Here is a 9,661-nt window from a genome sequence, read left to right on the forward strand (position 1 = left end):
TTTGCAGTATTACATCTCTGCTCACAGAGACAATGAAGTGTTTTGCTCACTTAGGAAAAAAAATCAGTTTGGTCGTCATTTCTTCACAAATTTTCGTGGTTACTGATTCTTCAATAAAGGGACAGAAACCATGCTGCCACATTTTGTCTAAGAACAGATATTTTTCCCAGTTGGTGTGCTACATAAATGGAAAGTGTTAGCAGATTGCTGGTAGGCATCCTTCAAACAACTTGAGAAAATGAGCATTTACTTCAGTGATAGACCATGATGGTCAGTGGTCAACAACTTCCCATTTGGCTGTGCCAATTAAGAGTTCAAAGGAGATCCTTAGGTTGTTTTAGCTCTCATTAATGCCAGATAGATCAATTTAGCTTATGTCTTCCTTCAGTAATTAACATATACACAGTCCCTCAGCTGTGTACACAAAGCAGTGCGGCAGGGTGCAGTGTAGCTTAGAAACACTTACATGTCTCTGGGTGGAATTTGAAAATCTTGACTTAGCCACCAAGGCTCTTCACACAGTGGAGAGCTAAGCAGGAATCCATTAACACCCAAAGCACGGATCTGCCCAGATGTACCTGATGAGAACAACTAAACCAAGGGAATGGTCTTTACTGTTACCTGATGTTTCAGAGTACCATTAGGTCTATCGCTATTGGCACCATGCAGAAAAGCAACGGTTCAATCCTGCAAAGTAAGATGTGTTACTTACCTAGAAATACAATTTTCTGCAAGACTTAAGAAGCTGTTGGCAGTTCCTGCCAGTAGGTATGTTGTATCCCTCTCCTTGGTTTGAGGGATGAGAAAATTCCTGGTTTTGTTACTGAGTAAATAAAAAATGATACACATTGTGCCATACAGTTCTAAATCTAGATTAAGTTCAGATTAACATTAGTTAAAGTACTAAGTAGCTGGCAGTGTGGGATGGGATGTTTTTTAGAGCTTCAGAGAATCTTCACAAAATTTTGATGCAGGAAACAGAACCCAGTGGTTACTGCCTGATGGATAGAAAATTAGTATGATGCCCCTTTTTGATGTAGGAGACAATTCCTGCAAATTAGAAAGGAATTATAGTTAACAGTAATATGTACCTTATTTGACTTCCACAACGATTGCAAGCTAAGTTCTTCCCTATTAACAGTGGTACAATGTATGTGCCTATGTGCATATGACAAATTATTCTCAAAATATGAAATTAGGTCAAATACTCAGTGCAATATGAATATACCAAATATCTGTCAAACACAAGGATTCTGCCCAACAACCCAGTCACACAACACACAATACATGATGTGGGTCACACAACACATGCTGTGCAGATTGTATCGTAAAACATCTGATGTATCCCATCACACAACACACAACGCGCTAATTGTATTGTAAAAGTTGTGCAAATCTCCAAAATGACAAACTGGAGAAGCATTTCCGTGCCTGCACTTAGACACCATTAGACTTTGTGTGGCAGGTGACACAAGAATTACATCAGTAAAATGATCCAGCTGAAAACTGGCTTAGCCAGCAAAGAGATTATTCTTCTAGCCAGGTCAGTTCCCTGGGTCTCTTTAACAAACAGTGACAGCGCAGGCATGAAAAACTGAGAGAAAGGAAAAGCAGTCAGGTACAGTCAGGTACACTCTTTTGGCAGTGGGTACATTCATCCTCCAGGTAATGTCAGCAAAGGTGATGGAGTAGACCAATGACTGAAGTGCTCAAGGTGTTATTCCCTGCAGAAAAAAATCTGCATTCAATTCTAGCCAGAGAGACTTCAAAATGTTTTTATTCCTGCCTTTCTTCTTGAGCACACAGCACGTGGATGGAGCTTTCCAGTCTTCAGAGCTCCTGTTCTGGCTCCAGAGACCATCCCTTTCCCAGGGATCAAAGACAACCCCATCACTGAGCCTTCTGAGTGGTATTTGTTTGTTGTTTAGCATTTTTTTCTAACACTGTGTGTTGTATAGCATTTTCCTCTAAAACCTGAAAATTTTATGAGCAGGTGTGAACTGTTCATTTTGTCTAACACCAGGATAAAGATTATCATTAGGAATGTGGTCAGGACCAGTTCGGTCAGGAAGACCAGAAAACAGTTATACCCATGCACTTTCCTTTCTATCCTTAACTTTAGCTGACCTTAAGAGAATATAGGTTTCTCAGATTTGAAAACTTAAAAACCTCAGGATATGTTGTTATTCTTGTCAACATTCTCTAAATGGTAAAGAACCGTGCAGGTGTGACTCAAAATTCAGCACTAAGGTGCTGAGACCTTGCCATTCCTTGCCCTTCAAAAGTATATAGAATGCAGGAATGTAAAATCTGAAACGAAAGAAACCTTGGTTCAGTGTATCTGTTTAATAGCAGACAGTTTCTTTGACTGTTCTCTGAGGCAACTAGCAAACAGTGAGTGGGAAATGCTTCATAAGGATGATAGTCATGGGATTGTTAGTCCAGACTGTCACACAGCAAATAAATCCATATAGTGGAACTATGCTGCCCTTTCAAAGTACTAAGCAAATTAAAGCTTTCAGAATTGCAAGAATATATCCAGAAGATACTCAGCATGACAAAAACTTCAGGAAAGCATAGGACTAATCACTCTACTCCGTACAGTTCTCTGCGTAACAATATTACACTTGGCAGTAAAGTATTTCTCTGATGCACCTGGCTCTATTTTCATAACCAGACTTCAGAGAGTGCTTTGGGTTATTCCAAAGGCTGTTGCAGTGTGAAGTGTATCAGTTCTGTCTAGGAGCTGTCCCCTTGCTATTACCTTCTCAAGCTTTCGTGACCATTTCTTTACCTCAGCAGCAGGTTTGTTTTCTTTGTTGATTTATGAATTTGAAAGGGAATCACTCCCTTACAGTGCAGAAGTATGCAAACATTTTACAATTACTAAAACTCTCATTGATATCATGCCTCACCTTAGTTAATCTGTTACCTATCAGTACCAGCTTCTCAAATAGATATATATACATCTCTATGCCTGTGTGCACTTATGTCTGACTTCTATGCATTTTTAAATGATAATGAAAAAATTCTTTGAAGGATATAGGAGACACTATGAATTAGCTTTTGTCACCAGAAAATGGTTTCAACTGGAAGACAGTAGCATTTATGAGGGGACAAATGTGGAATTCTTCCTTTGCTCACTAGTTACATACAGCAAATGTTGTATACTTCAAAGTTAATTTTCTTGGCCTCATTCATTTTCATAAAGGGACCCAGTGTATCTGCAGAACAACACCTGGGTCCCACAGAGAAAGTCTACAGGTAATATACTGAAAACATCCAGAAATCTGTATCATCATTCAGATATATTTTCCAGTGTGTAAGGAATAGTACACATTCTGCTCATCAACACAAAACTCTCTGGCTTCAGCTGTGTATGATTTCCAGACAAAGTATTGAGCCTGACACCTTCAGGAGTAGTGGAGTAGATAGCTCAATTGCCTCATGCTCAGTACCATACGGCTGAATCTGGACACCAATGGCACCTTGAAGTCATTGTCTCAGCATGATTCCCTGAGATACTCAGGTAATTGGAAGATGTATTGGTGAAAGTTGGTATGGAGGACAAGTGTACCACCAATTCCTTGAATGATGTCAGTAGAATGGATTTATCTTCTCCCCCCAGGATCTTCTGCTCCAGCGAGATATACAGGAGAATGTAAAGCAGCTCAGCTCAACCGTGTCTTCAGTCCCACTGTTCAAATTTTGCATAAATCTATGTGAAAGGAAAGGTGAATCGTGACCAGCTCAGTCCCCATGTCAGATAGAGCATTGATCTGTGTGGTTTGGAAGAGTTGACAAAGTTTGCAGATGACACTAAACCACGCAGGATAGTAAGGACTAGTTGTGAATAACTGTGAAAGGACCTCCTAAGACTCGTGTTTTAAGGACCAGGTCAGCAAGCTCCATGTAGATAAATGAGGAGGGATGCATGTGGGAAAAGAGACACACACAACTTGACATACACAGCAATGGTTGCTGAGATGATCATTGTAATAGCTAGTCTCATGAAAACACAGTTTAGTGCTCAGGTGGAGTTCAAAAACAAATGAAATATTCGGAACTATTAGAAAAAGAATGTAGCACAGAAAACAAAATTTTCACACTGTCTAAGTCCATAATGCATCTGCAGGTTGAATACTGGGTACTGCTTTGGTTCCTCTCCGTTCAAAATAGAGAAGAGCAGGAAAAAATAAGAGTAAAGGGTGACAGCAGTGTAAAGGCTTTAGGAAAAATAAATGAAAGACAACTGAGTAAGTATATGACAGAGATCTGTAGAACTGTGATTGGAGTGGGAAAGATGCTTTGGGGATATTTGTTCACGATCTTACCTTGTAGAGGGAACATGGGGCTACTGTGTGGCAGGTTCAAAACAAAGAAGAGTTGGTGGTGGTAACCCACAGCTACACTGCCATTCTTTGTCACAGGGTGCTGTGAATGTCAGAGGATTTATTTACATCACTTCAACAGTGATTCAAAACATCAGGGAAAAAACCCAACCAAAAAGCTGTTATGAATTCAAAGATACCTTATTATCCATTCAAAGATACCTTTGGCTTGGCAAGGACCTGAGCACAGAATCTGAGCACAGATCACACGCTATGATAAGGACTAGGAAAGCTTTCTTTATCCATCCAGTACTTAAATATTTTCATAGACAGCCACTCTTCACTATTTTGGTTAGAAATCAGCCTGCTCTAGTTCGACCTTTTATTCTCCTGTGTATGAGAACATACGTGTGTATGTTCTCCTATGTATGAGTGGGAGAAAGAAGGACTTCTGTCTTAAAAGTAGCTGTTCAAACTATTTTTAGAAGACTTTTAAAGTATCAGTGTTTATTACCTTGTGAAAAGGTTGGGAGGGATAGGCAGTTTTTTAGTTTAGATAATGAAAATGTAAAAATAGTCAGTGAAAATAGAGTTTGGTCACATTTCATTTTACTCCAGAGCTCACTTCATTTTTTAGGAGGCATTAACACCTGAATTCCATCTTCCTTGTCTTTCCCTTGAAAGAGGTGGGTTTATTTTTTCCCTGTTGGCTTCAGTAGGGCTAGATTTCCATTTTCAGAAGCATGTTGGATTTATAAGGCTAGATTTCCATTGTTCAGAAGCATATGTAGGACCTTTAGAAAAACCCAGTGTGACATATCCATCTTGCTATCTATGTTTAAGCATGTTATCCTTAAAGAATCACTTTAATTTTGCCTCTGTCTGTGTGGCCTGACTCTTTCACTAAAAAACAAGGAGGATTTTTATATATATATATGTACGTATTATTTTTTTCTTGCAACAAACTGGATGCTTTGAACTTAAAGTGGTGAATAAAAGTAGTAGGACCATAGAAAGTCAAGTATTAGCAAGCTGTATGTTCAACTTAAACTTGTCCTTTCTTCAATTTCTTAGAGTTCTGAAGCTTTCTTTCAAGCACTGTTGCTTCACCTGTATTATCTTGTGCTCTCAGAGGAAGTGACTGCTCTGTAATGTCCATCTGTGTTTCTGTTGTAGTCAGTGGAAATTTTGACATTGTTTTCAGCAGCAGGAGCAGCTAACCTAATTTCTTTTTTTTTTTTTTTTTTCTTTTCTCTTTTGCTGGAATGTTTTAATCATGATGCCTCTTCAAGAATGGGACTTATCTTCTTGAAAAGTAATTGCCTCCAATTCTAAGCCTTTGCAACTCACAGAACTTACAGAGGGGAAGCAGAACTGTCCGCCTCAGAGGCTATTCAGTCTCACAGAAGACTATATACAAATTCCTCATTATTTTAGTAAGGGGATAAAATAGATACAGAAATTGCTGATGATTAACACACTGTCACACCATCTTTGAACAAACTGAAGAGGCAGTAGAGGATGGAAGACAATGAAAGATCAATACTTTAACCTTTGCATTTCCTGGATTCCGTTGTTTTTATTCCACAGCCTCTGTCTTGTTTGTGCTTTTTCTTCTTTGTGTATCTATGGATATACTCATCCCTGAGGAAGTTACTCAAGGATGTGCTTGGAACTGTTTTCTTTTATATCTCAGTTGTTTTCAGAACTGCAAAAGCTGACTAAAACAAAGTACATGACTGGAATTTTTAAGCTGCTTAGAATCTACTTTGGAGAAAGCAATTAACATTAAACACTGGACGAATGAGAAGTAAAATTCATATGAAAGTACTGGTGTTAGCACTACTTCTACCCTTTTGAATGATTCTGCAGGATATACAGAACCCCTCCCTCCCTGTTTTCACAAAACCAGAACTTGTTCAGCAGTTGATTTCACTCTTTGTTATTTCTATTGCTTTGCCTTCCAAGGAACATATCAAATAGAAGTTTTGTTCACCGAGAGTGCGTGTGATTGACTGTATCACTAATGAAAGCAAGAAAATGACCTGCACTTTGTGCAGCTCCTCTCCGCTGAATTATCTCCCAGGTTATACAAGGTTCTAACAGGCTAGGCTAACAGCCCAGGAGGAGGGTACGGCCCTCTTCCACTCAGTAAATCCTCCTCACACTGGCTCTAGTTTTGCATGCCTAACAGTCATTAACCAGCTCTCGCTCCAGAGATGGCTCACATCTGGTGAACTCAGCCCTCACAGCTGCAAACAGCTGTCTGGCTAGGCAGTCGCCAGGATGGTTACAGCCCAGCCCAAGCGGCAGAGAGTGGTAAGTCTGCCGACCTCAGCGCTCTTCTGTGAACAGAGGGAGTGCATGCTGCGCCCTTGCTAAGGACAGCCGTCTGCTCCAGGACACAAGAAGCTCAGGAGTTTGGTCAAAACTCTTGGCAGCAGCCCCTGAAGGAATGATTCCTCATGCTTCTCAGCATGGTGTCGCGCTTTGATACCGTTCAGGGGATGGCAGCATGTATAAGAAAAGACTCTGTCTGTCATGCGTGCAGTTGTCGTGGGGCCTAAGGAAGGTGAGTATCCAAATCCCATTTTGGAGAAAATAATAATAACACTAAAAAACACTGAGTGAGGTTTGAGCAGGTAACTCATGTAGGGTTCCTGTGGAAACCTCAGCTGTAGCCTTATCAGTTCATAGAAGCTGAAGGGTGTATTTGATGAGCTGCCACATTGCTTGAGGTCTGTGGCATTTTAAGCTGCTGTGACTCTGAAACCACAACCCTCGAGGATTCAAGTGTGTTCTTCACCTCCCAGCCCACAATTTCCAGTCAGGCTGGCATATAGAAAAAAATGTAGAAGCCAATTAATCAATTTCATGATAAGCCATGAAAAATAAGCTTTTGGCTACAAGCTCAGCGCCTGCCCTCAAGCACCTGGCGTTTCGTAATTTCCTGAGTTTCTTAAAAGCACATCTACTTTTAAGCGGAGCATGTATCAGCTAAATCACTGGAAGAGCTCTTCTGCTTGCTTTCAGTGAGATGCTCTGTAGTGACAAACTTGCCCTTTGGACAGTTAAGGCAGCTGCATGCCAGGAGTGTCTCAAGGAAGAGGGGTAGTAAGTTGTGGCCGTGTTAGAAGGCAAAGTCACGTAAATGCTCCAGGAAGGGGAATGTCCTCATGCATTCGTAGTTCACGTGAATAAGCACGCTTCCACTCTGCCTTCCCCTCCTTAATGGAACTCAGGTGCCTTAGAGTCTGACTTTGTCTTGTTTGTCACAGGTGATGAAAACTCATTAAGTTTGGGTTGAAATCCTGACGTTATCACAGATTTTTTTTTCTGTTATGACCTTGGGCATGTGCCATATTTTCTCTTTTTCTGTCATGGTTGTAAGCTTTTCAGGACGCATTCGTACACGGATGTTGCATATTTTCTTCATAACTTGGCCCTGATTTTAGCATGGGCATTAAGCTATAGTGTCACAGAAATGATAACCATTTTCTGTCAAAGAATAATTTTCTGCTCTCTTTACTGACATGGTAATTTTTTGCCTTTCTTTCCTGTGACACACACAGGATGAAGAACATTTTGCAAAAATCCCCACCTATTGAATCATAGGAGTAGTTTAAGCCACTCACAATAATTTGACCTGCTTTGCAAGACAGCAACTGAACAACAACAAAAAAAACCCCACAAAGATTGCAGATAAACATGAATTTTTCTTAGAACAAACTCTCTGGGATACTGAATGCCTTATTTTCAACACTAAGAAAAATCAGTTCATGGCCAGCAGAGGGCATTTGACTTCAAGACTTGGGCTTGTGGCTGTTCTCTCACCATCTTGAATTACGCCCATATTCTACATTACTAAAATTCGTACCATTAGTGGTTACTTCTGTGCTGTACCAGATGTTTAAACCTTTCAGTCAAAGTTCCCCCTGAAGTCAGTAGAGGCTGAGAACATGGCAATGAAAGGAAGAGTTACAATTTATCACTCTGCAGATATCTAAGAAATCATAGTCCCTGCCCAAGAAAATACTAAGAGTTAAATCAGTAGGCTCCTCCAGCAAGCCCTTAAAAAAGTGCGAAATGGGATAGAATAGTTCCGGCCGGAAGGCACCTACAATGATAATTTGGTACGATTGCCTGACCACTCCAGGGCTGACCAAAAGCTAAAGGATGTTATTAAGGGCATTGTGCAAATGCCTTTTAAACACTGACAGGCGTGGGGCATTGACCACCTCTCTAAGGAAGCCTGTTCCAGTGTCTGACCACCCCACTGGTAAAGAAATGCTTCCTAATGTCCAGTCTAAACCTCACCTCATGCAGCTTTGAACCATTCTCACATGTCCTATCACTGGATCCCAGGGAGAAGAGATCCACGCCTCCCTCTCCACTTCCCCTCCTCAGGAAGCTGTAGAGAGTAATGAGGTCGCCCCTTGGCCTCCTTTTCTCTCCAAACCAGACAAGCCCAAAGTCCTTAGCTGCTCCTCCCAGGACATGCCTTCCAGCCCTTCCACCAGCTTTGTTGCCCTCTTCTGGATGCATTCAAGGACCTTAACATCGTTTTTAAACTGTGGGGCCCGGAACTGCATGCAGCATTCAAGGGGAGGCTGCACCAATGCTGACTGCAGAGGGATAATCACCTCTTTTGACCAGCTGGTTACACTGTGTTTGATGCACCCCAGGATGCAGTTTGCCGTCGTGGCTGCCAGGGCACACTGCTGACTGGTAGTGAGCCTGCCGTCGAGCAGCGCCTGCAGATCTCTCTCTGCAGCACTGCTCTCCAGCCACTCCTCTCCCAATTTATACTTGTGCCCAGCATTCCTTTGTCCAAGGTGCAGAATTCAGCATTTGGACTTGTTAAATTTCATCCCATTAATCATTGCCCAGTGATTAGTGGGCATAAAAAGTGGTGAGCATACAGGGTTTTCATTGTAATCTCAAAGCTTAAAGTGGGGGAAATTCACATCCTTGTAGAGGGCTGTTATAATTCTAAATCATTACAGCAGTTAATAACAAGCACAAGACCCCAACTGTGTGAAAGTTGCTTTCCACAGTATTGACTGTGAGCAGAGGAAAAATACACTCTCTGAAATGTGTGTGCCTTTGAGATCTTAATTTAAAGGAAAGAGAGGTTCTGAGTAAAGGAAGTGTTATCCTTTAGCTGAAGTATGAAACATGTGAGTAAATGGCAAAGTTGAGTGAAATAGCTAATCAACAGAAACACTGGAACACTGGAGTTGCCATAACTGCCTGTTGTATGATTTCACATTGACTTTCTTGAATGTTTTACTTCTTATTTGAAAACACTGAAATTCTCAGTTTTGATA

This window comes from Pelecanus crispus, chromosome Z (assembly GCF_030463565.1).
Source record: "Pelecanus crispus isolate bPelCri1 chromosome Z, bPelCri1.pri, whole genome shotgun sequence".
Lineage (NCBI taxonomy): Eukaryota > Metazoa > Chordata > Aves > Pelecaniformes > Pelecanidae > Pelecanus > Pelecanus crispus.